At 52.5% G+C, this 12,272-nt stretch overlaps 1 long non-coding RNA gene across 1 annotated transcript; it reads left to right on the top strand.

The window, feature by feature from the left end:
* The first annotated feature begins 9,306 nt into the window (after nucleotides 1–9,306).
* LOC115278515 lies at nucleotides 9,307–11,675 on the top strand. The gene is made up of 3 exons (XR_003902934.1): nucleotides 9,307–9,499; nucleotides 10,843–11,002; nucleotides 11,624–11,675. It is a non-coding gene; the product is annotated as an uncharacterized LOC115278515 (long non-coding RNA).
* The last annotated feature ends 597 nt before the right edge of the window (nucleotides 11,676–12,272 follow it).

The raw sequence follows: 12,272 nt of genomic DNA, 5'->3' as shown, positions 1-12,272 counted from the left end.
CTTAGTGCCACCTCTGCGATCTCCACTGCAGAGACAGACAGACAGCAGGCGGAGGCCGCTGTTGGCGGGAACGGCGTCCCCCCCCCCCGGCGCCGAGGGGGCGGGAGCGCCTGGGAGAGAGCTGTGCCCCAGAGAACCTGGAATCAAGGACCTGTGTCCCGCAGGGCAGACTTCGCTGCTGGTTGCTTCGCCTCCTCTCGGCCTTGAGAGCTGTTTGCCAGCTTTATTAGTCACCCTCTGCGTCCCCGAGTTCTCCACGTGAGCATCAACTGCTTCTGTGACTAATAGCTTGAAACTTGAGGGTGCTGAGACAAGGAAGCTGGATCTTCCCCGCTGAGTGGGGAGGATCGTGGGCGGTGGTTTGTCGGCATAGCCGTGCCCGGGCCGTGCGTGTTCCTGTAAGAACACGGCCGCTCCCGTGGAAGCGAAGCCCCAGGGCAGGGAGGGGACAGGAAGTTTCCAGGAAGGGGTTTACTTTCCCAAAGAGGACCCTGTTCTTCGAGCAAGGGGATTGCTAAGTACACGGAAAGACCCCCACGCAGCCCCTTCCGTCGGGGGGGGGAGCGTTGGTAGGAGACTCATTACTGGCTTTCAGTTTTCCTTGTCTCCAGGCAGGGGGTTTCACTTCCTCTCTCTCTCTCTGAGCTCAGGTGCGTCGGGGGAGGGGTCCCATCCCCTGGTCCAGCGGTGGTCATGTGACTCAGATCCACTCATCACACGCCCCTAAGGCGAGTGATCAGTGCGGGGACAAGCCTGTAACCAACTAGGGCCAATGGCAGCGAATGAAATCGTTTTGTTTCGATTTGGGGTTTTTTCTGGTTCTGTTGAAAAAGAAATGTACTCACGCTCCTCGGCCCGCCCCGCAGCCCCTCCAGACTCGCCCAGATGGCTTTGGCTTTGAGCCGCTGCCCGCCATCTTGCCGCCATGTGGAGTCTTAGGAGGAGCCTGTGTGGGGACAGGAGGGCTGTATGGAGTTCAGGGACGGAGTCCTGGCCGCCTGTGGGAGCCCCTGATCCGGGGCTCCTGATGCCCACATTTCCACCGAGCTTTCAATCAGTTAACCTCTAAAGAAGTTTGAGCTGTTGAGTCATTGTAACCATAATAGTTATAAGAATGATTCAGTTTTTAACAAAGAGATTCGTAGTTCAACTTGCGTCCTGAGCACCTGCTGCGTGCCGGGCTCCCAGCACGCGGATCACCTTGAAGGCACACGCTGACCGTGTGCTGTTTTATTTTCCCTTTCAGTACATGTGGGAACAGGGCTCAGACAGGTCGGGTCCTTATATGTCCTCCGTCTCCGATTGTTTCCCCGTCCGGACAGCCCTCCCGTGAAATCTGCTACCACCAGTCCATATGTATACGTCCTACTTTTTCTTCATCCTGAGGTACCTTCAGGAAATGTCTCCTTTTTGTTACACAGACCGGACCGGGCAATGGAGAGGGAAGGTGATGAAGATTTGGCTTCCTCCCATCACTGGTCTGAATATGTCCGTTTGTGCCTTGAATGTGGTTTCAGCTCTTTACCTATTTTTTACTTGTTTAATGTTTATTTATTTTTGAGGGAGAGAGAGAGAGAGAGAGAGAGAGAGAGAGAGAGAGAGAGAGAGAGAATGAGTGGGGGAGGGGCAGAGAGAGAGGGAGACACAGAATCTGAAGCAGCTCCAGGCTCCGAGCTGTCAGTACAGAGCCCAACGCGGGGCTTGAACCCACGAACCGTGAGATCATGACCTGAGCTGAAGTCAGATGCTCAACGGACTGAGCCCCCAGGCGCCCCAGGGTTTCAGCTATTTGTTGGGGAGGCATTTGAAGGCGATATGTGGGCAGTGCCCGTCCGTCTGTCTCAAGGTCCCAACCAAGAGATGCTGTCTTGAGGAGGCTGCAGTTGTTACCAACACGATCCCCGCCGTCGCACGGCGTGGGGACGCAGCAGGAGAGAAGCCGGGGGAGAGCCCTGACCCCCTGTCCGCAGGAGAGCCCAGTGGGAGGGGCTGGCGCACAAGCCTGGAGACAGGATGTTCGGAACCCCGGACCCCGACAGCGGGCGTCGGAGCGCAGAGGGCTGGGAACCGGGCTGAGCCCGAACGGGCGCGCTCCCTGCACCCGCCCCCGGCGCCTCACTGCTCCCCCGGCTGACTTGTCATCCCATTTTCGGATCCGATTTTCCCGAGCGAATGTCCCAGAACCCCGAGCCCGGCAAGTCCTCTTCTCATGCATCCTGGGTCTCCCTGCGTCTTCCCTGCCTCCCTCAGCGCTCCCGACGGCTCTCTGCTGGCTCATCTCTTTCTCCCCTGTGGTTTAATTTAATAACAGTTTTTTTAAGTTAAAAAGAACAAGCCAACCTCTCTAAGAAAAGGAAGAAAGTTTCAGGTCAGTAAAAAAAAAAAAACAAAAAAAAAACACCCACCATTTTCCTCTGACTCCGCACAGCTGCGCTCATCATTTATGCCAGTTACCTATTAATTCAAGCCCAGAGTCAGGAACCTTGACCTAGTAGGAAAGTGCTCTGTGTTTTACAGAACAAGGCACAATTGCATTCCAGTTTTCAGATACGGAGGGACAAATGCACATTGACCACAGTGGAGCCACCGCAGGGGAGAGGGGGATGCTGACTCATCTCTGGTCCTTTGCAAGACGTTGTGTAGGGGCTGGTTTTCCGGCCAGGACGCTTGGTCTGCAACACTGGGCGGAGCTCCGGCGAATGGAGCAGAGTGCAAAACGGGGCGAGGTCTGGAGACCAGGACCAGAGAGTCAATGTGGAAATCTCGCTGAGATCCCGCGGGGCTGGGACGCAGGACCCTGGGGCCTCAGTCTACCGGGAAGCTGGTGGCGGAGAGCGGCCGGCGAGGAGTCCTCCTGTGGATCAACAGGGAAACCCACAGACCTAACGCAGGAGCCGAGAGAAGGCTTAGAATGACGTGGTTCAGTTGTTCTCAGCTGCTTTGCTTAGAATCCCTGAGGAAGAGCTCTGAATCTGAAACACAAGGGCCCATCCCCGCCAATACCAATATGGTACTTTTGGGGCGACGTCCTGGAATCTGGATTATGGAAAAATCCCTTGGGGTCATTGGGACGTACCTTCTCAAAGAAGAATCTTTGACTAAGACAAAAAAATATTTGTTTCAACTTTGCAAGTAAGCAGAGACCAAGTGACTTGACCCATAGTTCTCCACGGGTTAGCTGGGAAGACACCAAGGGCCCGTGCACGGCCTCACATCTCCAGGCCCCATCTGGGCAAGGTCAGACGATTAATATCTAAAGAGACGCGGGCAGAAATGATGTAATCCATTCCAGGAACGGCCCTTATAAACATGTTTGGGGCGCCCGGGGGGCTGAGTCGGTTAATTGTCCGGCTTCGGCTCAGGTCATGAGCTCACAGTTGGTGGGTTCAAGCCCTGCGTGGGGTCTGTGCTGACAGCTCAGAGCCTGGACCTGCTTCAGAGTCTGTGTCTCCCTCTCTCTGTGCTCCTCGCCTGCTCGTGCTTTGTCTCTCTCTCAAAAATAAATATAACATGAAAAAATTTAAAAAAAACATTTAATAAGTGGTTCCAACCCTTCATCTCACCGGGCTGCTTGTATCAAAGAGAGCATCTGTCCAACACCTGAGTCACCAGGGCGGCATAGCCCGTCGAGATTTTAGGTCTTTTCTTTCTCATTGATTTGTAGAAGATAGTTCTATATGAGAAATTTAGCCTTATTTGTGTATTTATGAAATATCAAAGTTTCCCCATTTTGTAATCTGCCTTTTGATCCTGTTTATATAAAGAGTTAAATTCACCTGTCAAACCTCGAATGGGCATTTCTACTTGAGAACATGCAGTTTGCATTTATTTGCCATATAGGTACCCAGTTATTCTAACTAATACCATTATTGAATAATATATCTTTTAAAATGGTGTTGTTGATTTGACTTCCAGGGGAAAAATTTTTTGCCTCTGGGAGGCAGACAACAGAAACCTTGAATCGTGAATGGTAGTCAGTTAAAACTACGTATTTTAAGTATTTGGGCAGATTGAGTTGGAAACTTATAACATCTTCAGTACTATTTGCATTTATAGACTAAACCCATTCAAAGGAGAAATGGGAAGATTTGGAGAAGCCAAAATCAAATATTTTTGAAGCAGGGGGTGACAAACCCAAATGTCTATAGGGACATCCTGGGCAATGTAAGTCATCTGGGCTGGCAGTCTGTCGCCAATGGAGAATGGGGAGCCCGGTGGGGAGCGGGAAGGTGTGCGTCTTCCAAAGGAGGCGATGATTTCTCCTTTGTGGCCAGTTGTTGCCAAGTGGAAGAGCCCAGGGCAGCCCAATCTCCCCATTTTCGAAAGAAGCTAGGGCTTTTATGGCAAGTCCCCCAGCTTGAAAATGGCGAAATTGTTTTTAAAAACACAGGATGATCATGTTGTCGTGGGGACAATAAAATGTATCTGTGAGCTGGAACTTGTCTCTGGGTACCTCTCTGTGGATGATTAAGGCTTGGAAATCCACTGCTTACGGGGGAAATGGTATTTATGGGGGAAATAGGACTTCAGTGTTTTCTCTCTTCCCCGTCTTGATGATGATGATGATGATGATGATGATGATGATGATGATAGTGATGATGATGATGATGGTGATGATGATGATGATGATGGTGATGATGATGATGATGATGGTGATGATGGTGATGATGATGGCAGTGATGGTGGTGATGGTGGTGGTGATGATGATGATGATGATGATGATGATGATGGTGGTGATGATGGTGATGATGGTGATGGTGATGATGGTGGTGATGGTGATGATGGTGATGATGGTGATGGTGATGACGGTGGTGATGGTGATGATGGCAGTGATGGTGGCGATGGTGGTGGAGATGGTGATGATGGTGGTGATGCTGCTGCTGGTGCAGATGGAGATGGTGATGATGGTGGTGATGGTGATGATGATGATGATGATGATGATGATGATGGCAGTGATGGTGATGATGGCAGTGATGGTGGTGATGGTGGTGGAGATGGTGATGATGGTGGTGATGCTGCTGCTGGTGCAGATGGAGATGGTGATGATGGTGGTGATGATGATGATGATGATGATGATGATGATGGTGATGGTGATGAGCATCAGCAACCGACCTTCTGGCGCTGCTGCACCGACCATCACTAAGTGCTCTGGACACCTACCCCTCCCCATAGGTCCTACAGATCCATGAGGATCCTTTGGATCCCGGAGCCATCTACCCCATTGCAAATTTTCAAACACTTTCCTATCCTCTGCCTCCAAGTTTAGGAAATGGAGACACAGTCAAGTTCTGTGACCCTAGACCCCAGGGTCTGCGTGGGCACACAGGAAGGCCCCCAGCCCTAGACCCCAGGAGCTGACTCCTGCCTCTAAGGGGGTCTTTTCTGGGTGCACTGGTAGCCATAACCTGAAGTGTGTCTGACTGACCTGAAAAGGAGCCAAGGGCTCACCAAGACGGTGAGGACTCAGACTCCAAGCTGGAACCAGCCCACACGCAGGAGGAGCCTTCCTGGCCAGCACACGCGGTTTCCCCCTGCTGCTATTTGAAAAAGCAGACAGCATACATTTCTACGGGCACTTGCACATGGTTTGCCACCGCACGTTTCATTTTATTGTTTCTAATGAGAAGCAAAATGTGAAGGTCCAACCCGACTCCCAGACTCTGACAACCTAAATGCCAGCGGTGACAAATGGCTCTTTGGTCCTCTGGTGTTTCCAGTGCATCTGTCAAATGCCACTGTGCTTTTATAATGGCTGGGAATATTCATCTTCGGAGGCATGGTGCGGTCCTCTGAATTATGAAAAGTAACAATTTTTCTCCTGTGAGTTGTCATCATGCAGTGTGACACACAGGCACATGGGTGACCAGTTTTATAAAACAAGAAGAAATCACCCCAAAAGGCTGCACTGCTATCTTCCAGGCTGCCTTCCTGCAAGGACTTGCTGTCCGTCACAGTGGGACTAACCAAGGAGCCTGGTCTGGGTGCGATCCGGCCGAGGGGATGGGGGAGGGGCAGCTCGAGCCCGGACCACACTCGAGAAGCCCGAGGTTCCCACCCACGAACCGGGATGTAGACCCAAGCCATTTGAGGTAGTGGCCTTTCCGCGATTCTGATGGCCTGGTCTGGCTTTGCATTAGTGATGAAAATTAATAATTTACTTTTTTTCTCCATGGAGACTTTGAGAGCGGGAGTCAAATTGGAATTCAAAATGGAAATTTGTGTACCATGATTTGTATTTAAAAAGACAATAATAGAGGCCCCTGGGTGGCTCAGTTGGTTGAGTGACCAACTTCAGCTCAGGTCATGATCTCGAGGTTCACAGGTTCAGGCCCCACGTCAGGCTCCGTGCAGACAGCTCAGAGCCTGGAGCCTGCTTCGGATTCTGTGTCTCCTCTCTCTGCCCCTCACCCTTTCGTGCTCTGTCTCTCAATAATAAATGAACGTAAAAACATTTTAAAAAAGACAATAATATCATTCTTTTTCCGCCCAAATATTCTCTCCTCCTTTGTGGAAGGTCTTCTGTACCTGTACCACCAATGGCAGGCATAGCCAGGCGGCTTTCTTGAGAAAGTGAATCTGGGTAGAAGGAAGCACGCCACGTTCCTACAATCCAGAGAGCCGTGTCATGGCTCTGTGGGGCTCTCTTGGCCCTCGGAAGCTGCCACTTCACCGTGAGTCCTAGAGCAAAGAACAGTGGAGTAGACAGGAGCTGACTCGGAGGGAACAGACAGCGTGAAGGAGGAATTGGTATTTGTTCATCGGGTTTAGTGTTATTTGTTACTGCAGCCCTACTTAGCGCAAGCTGACTGATACCAGACAGACACAGCTGATACAAACTGTCACTCTCCAGCCATACTTTCCAACAGCAACAAAAATAACCAGACGTGCCGTAGAGTGACTCAGATTTGAGAAACGGACATACCCCTCCCCTCTGATGGTTTCGTCTTTCTCTGCAGCTCACGGGACCTGTAAGCAGTCCGGAGGCACCAGAGGGAAGGTGAACCCTCTGGTGTCGGCTGCAATCCTTTTGTCCAGCCAGCCACCTGCCTTCAGCCTGAAACTCAGTCAGATCATCGAAATATATCTATTTACCCTCCTCAAAATTAGCGTGTATGTTTTTGCAATTGTTTTCTGGACCAAATATTAGTTTGTGTTATAAGACAAGAATAAACGCTAGCAGGTAGCTGAGGAAACATGCCTGTTTAAATGTCCATCCTGGATGCTTTGTCTTCACGTTAATAAACAGCCAAGTTTGGATCATTTCAGGGTTTTTGCTGGAAGCGATGGGGCCTCTGTCTGCACTGCAGCAGCTCTGACCGACGGGAATCGACCTACTCCACATCATCATCGCTCATAATCTCCCAGACACACACCTCCACCGGTGCTCACCTGCTGGGCTTCTCACAGGGACCTCCCTGGAACTATTCCTCCTCCCGAAAACGCAAGTGCACCTGCAGATTTCCCTCTTCCATCTTCACGCTGCTCCCCAAACCTCCCCGACCGGATGAGGCAGAACCACCACCAGTGCTCTGCCTAGAATATCACGTTTGTCATTAAAAACAAAACTCCAGGGCACCTGGGGGCTCAGTCAGTTAAGCGTCCGGCTTTGGTTCAGGTCAGATCTCACGGTTCCTGTGTTCGAGCCCCGCGTTGGGCTCTGTGCTGACAGCTCAGAGCCTGGAGACTGTCTTTGGATTCTGTGTCTCCCTCTCTCTCTGCCCCTCCCCTTCTCGTACTCTGTCTCTCTCTGCCTCTCAAAAAAATAAACAAAAATAAAAAACATAAAACAATTTTTTAAATTAGAAAAATAAAAACAGAACTCCAGAATTTAAACTTTTAAAGAAACAGAACCTTATGAATGTGTGTCTATTATTCATTCTGCTGTAAAAATGCCACCTCCCTGGGGTGAAAGATGACTTATTCTCACCCTTGAAAAAGGTGGAAGTCTTAGGAAAAACAAGAGAAAAAGTCAAAATCTCCTCCTGCAACACGAACACCCACCCACTGTTTTGTCTGTGCTCTCTGCCACCAGCCCGGCGGGCTGATCCCTGGAAGTGTGTACCCATGCCCCCGAGAAGGTCACGAAGTTAGTGATACAACAGGACTCGGTAATCTGTGAGCAGACGGAGCTGGCCCCTCTCTATTTCTGTAAATCAGGTTTTACTGGGAGCCGCCATGTGCGCTGGGTTATCCGATGCCTGTGGGCTGCTCTCACGTGATGGTGGCCACGGGGGTGGGGTGGCAGTGACCGTACGGCTTATGAAGCCTCAACATTCCCTTCTGACTTTGCAGAGAAAGACGGACGTCTTCTGCAGCAGAAGCAACTTTGCTTGTTGGGTCTCCTACTTGAGGCGGAGGACGGCCACCGAGTGTCACCGACCAGGGCACCCCGCGCAGCCCCCGCCTCGGAATCCCGCCAGCCACCGTTAGGTTGTGGTTTGCTCCTTGTCATTTCAAATATCAGAATTCCTCCATCACCGGTGCGGCACACAGGCCGGAGAGGTGAGGCCGGGTCAGCCACGTATTGGCTTATTAGGTTCTTCAGGGAGAAGAACGTTCTGTTCTCGCAGGAGCTGTATGATGCCTGGAGAGCTTTCCATCATCATTCAGACGACCTTCACCGTGGCACCCAGCAGCCCCCTCCTAATACCCTTTTCTCAAAAGGACGGTTACAGCCAAGTTATTGTGGTTCCAGGAAGACCACTGCATCAGCAAGTTCGTCTTTAGTAGGAAAATGGGAAAGGCGGCGGGGTAGGCGGGTGGACGCGAGCCCAATGTGGTCAGGACATTGTCACTGTTAACCAAACTGTCCTCTCGCCACATGGCTGCCCGTGCCCTCCCCTCACCAGTACTGTCACCCATAGTCTCCCGATCGATCACCACTGTCTTCCATGCCCTTCCTTTCGCCCAACATTGTCCCCCATACCCTCCCCTTCACCACACGACCACCCAGACCTTCCCCTTCCCCGACATGGCACCATGAAAAGATGCTAATTTCACAGGCCCTTGCCACTCCTCCATCTGAACAATCAGGGCCACGCCTGCGTTTTGATCAGATCAGCCGACACCCCATGAATGACGCCGGCTGCACGTTCTCACAGTGGACCAAGCCAACAAATACCACCCACAAAGCTGATTTGTAAGTTTAGGTTTGAACCAGTTGGTTCACTGAACAGAGACATCTCTCACCGGTCACACACATAATGGCCTCTTTCTCTTCCCGTCCCCAGCCTTTCAACTGATGGCACTTGGGACCAAGCCACCCTTGTCTCTGGAGTCGCTGTTATTGTAGCAAACACCCCCGCTGTCTCCGAGCAGAGAAAAACAATGCAACGAGAGGCAAGAAGTTGGCATTCAACACGTTACCACCATGGTCCAGCCCTATATCCCTAGTTTCTCTGGGCAAACCTGTTGGAACCTGACCGGTGCTGGGGAGAGAGAGCAGCGTTTGACGTGAAGCCCGACCTCACGACTTGCATGGACTCCAGGAAGCCTAGAGGTAACTTGGTGGCCCACACCCAGGCGGGACTCTCTGTGAACTAGTGTCTGGACTCATTCCATTTTCATCCTTTTGATTTTTTCTCTAATTCCCTTATTCCTTCATTTTTGTGTTCGCACAATGTGAAGTATAAGGCAATGTCTCATAGACGGATCTTCACTTTTTCTTCCTCTGTGCTCTCTGTCTTTGCTTCCATCTGGGTGGGGGTCTATGCATCTGACATCGATTCAGAGAAGATGCTGCCACAGGAAAACATAAGTTGAGCCTTAGAGCCTGGGCTCTGAGGGGAACTGGTGTTTGAAATAAATGCAATGAATTGCATCCGGAGTTCCTTCTAGAATATGAGGAGAGAAAATGATTCCCTGGGGTAGAGAAGAGGGTCAGAGGAGGGAGAAAGAGACGGGCCGGGGGGTGGAGCTTGGAGGCCCTCAGCCAAGAGCACCTGCAGGCAGAGCAGACACCTGCCTGTTTTTGGGGACCACTCGGTTTCCAGCATGAACACCCCCCAGGGCACATATGTCCTCAGAGAAGGAGGGTGGGGTCCTGGACGCTTAGTGAGAAGGGGTTACGGATGGACTCGTGACGGGGTGCTGCCTGGTGGCCGGTGTGATGGCCCTTCACGCCCTCAGAGGGGCGGGCTTTGCGGTGACGGGAGAGCCGGACGTCACACCAGCATGGCCCTTTAGCCCTGGCACGCTTCAGTTCCGTTGTGTCCAAAACTACCCCCAGGGGCAGAGGTGAGACCAATCAGGCTAAATTCAGCGGAAGGCTCACACTCGTATCTTCTGGGCTCAGTGAGATACAGGGACACATTTTACTCGGCCTGCACTGTGTTTTCACATCTTTAACTAATTTTCCGCATTTGAAACATCATCAGGGCTCACATAACCGTCCTGGTTTCTGACTTCTAAAAAACATGGGCCCACCGGACAGCGCGTGGCTGGCGTCCCTGGAGGGCAGGGGTGTCCTGGAGCCGAGTCCGGCCTCGCCGCAGGCAGAGCGTCCGGCTTCCTGCTCCTGGTCTTTGTCCTCCAGGTTCCCTCCCGTGCGGCGTTCTCCATGGCCCCGCAGACGTCTGCGTTTGCAGCTGTGAGGCCGGCCGAGTCCCGCCCTGTTGCCACTGCCGTTATTGGCCTCTTTGCGCTAATATAGGTGATTGCCGGTCATCTTGCCTCAGCTGAGCTGATGAGCAGGTTAGACCCGGACTGAGGAGCTTCACGGGGCTTCGGGCCCCCGTCCATTCTACCCCTTCCCGTTCTTCTTCTCTGCTCATGGTTCTGAAAGGTCAATGGAAGGTTCTCCTCTCCATGTGTTGTTTTCCCCTGCTTTTAAATTTCATCCAGAATAATGTCCACCTGGATGCAACCACTGTTGGCGCTTTGCCATACGTACCTTCCTCCTTTCCGTCTCCCACGTTGTTGACCTTGAAGTGCGTGAAGTTCAACTGCAGACATGGAACACCGGATGCCTCACATCTTAGTCCATAAGGAGTCGTCCCCTGAGGTCAGTGTTGGATGTCTGCACACCAACGTCCAGCCCGTCGCTCCTGGCGAGCTTGGAGTTCCTGGGGTCCAGCCACCATTCCCATGTAGCCAATCACTGCAAGGCTCATCGGCTTCAGACAGAACTATTTAATAACACTCAGGGGTCCTATGGGCGGGGAATCTGGACAGGGTGCTCTGGGGCTTGCTCCTCTCTGCTCCGTGCTGTCCAACTCTTGTCTCGGAGGCCAGCTGCGGGGTGACCGGAAGGCTGTTGACTCTCACGTCTGGTCCCTGCGGACTGACGCCCCTGCCCAGGGCTTCCCCACAGCATGGCGGCCTGGGGTCCGTGGATTTCTCACGTGGTGGCCCAGGGCCATGACGGTCCCAAAGAATTGCTGTCGGAGACACCCAGTGTGCAGAGTCAGTGTCACTTCCCAGCCCTGCTGAATCCTCGGAGATGAATAGCCTCCTGGTGTTGGAGTGACAAGGACGTCCCGTAGACTGTGCTGGGGATGGGCGCGCCGTGACCGTCTTTGGGAAGCCCTGTCTGCCGTCTTCTACGCAGGACCTCCCGCTGCCGGGGCACTCAGCACTCGGTGTGTCACATTTTGTATTTTCCTTTCTCTTCTTTCCTTTTCAGGGAGGACCATCTTCTGTCTTACTCCAGAAATAAAGTCCTTCTCCTGCTAGCTCCCTCTCGTTCTTCTCCCTTCTCTGTCACACACGCCTTTATAAAACTCCCCGGTAAGCCGGCCCTGATCTTTTTCACCTGCATCCACGTCCACTAACCGATGGTGGAGGAGTCGGCGTGTCCCAGCGTGACCCCGTCCCCCAAGCCTGCGTCAGTCCCCATCTCTGCTGTCGGCGCTCAGTCTCCCTGCGGTGGGCACGCGTGGCCTGGCACGGCTTCCTGGGCCGTTCTCCCGGGAACTCCCCCCCCCCACCCCGCTGGTAGAGTCCATTTGGTGTGAGCCGCCAACAAGTTTTCCTGCAGGCAGATTTCCTAACAGGATTCAGTAAACACATTAACAACCTACAACCACGGTATGGGCAGGCGGATCTCCCACTGGTGATTAATACAGAATTTCCGTGCACTGCTCTCTAAAGCGGTTCTGGAAAGACGGGGGCCGGGCACTGGTAACCTCGAGAGGGGCCGCGGCTCTGTCACCCGTCACTGAGTGCGTTCTTAACGTCGGCGCACCGTTGTCCTGACAGTATGTCAGCTCACTGACTTCATGGGGTCCCCTGACCCCGCCACGAACTGGCACGCGCTGTGGGTTTAGCAAAAA

The sequence above is a fragment of the Suricata suricatta genome, chromosome 14 (assembly GCF_006229205.1).
Source record: "Suricata suricatta isolate VVHF042 chromosome 14, meerkat_22Aug2017_6uvM2_HiC, whole genome shotgun sequence".
In the NCBI taxonomy this organism is placed as follows: domain Eukaryota; kingdom Metazoa; phylum Chordata; class Mammalia; order Carnivora; family Herpestidae; genus Suricata; species Suricata suricatta.
This window is presented reverse-complemented; position numbering and strand designations above follow the sequence as displayed.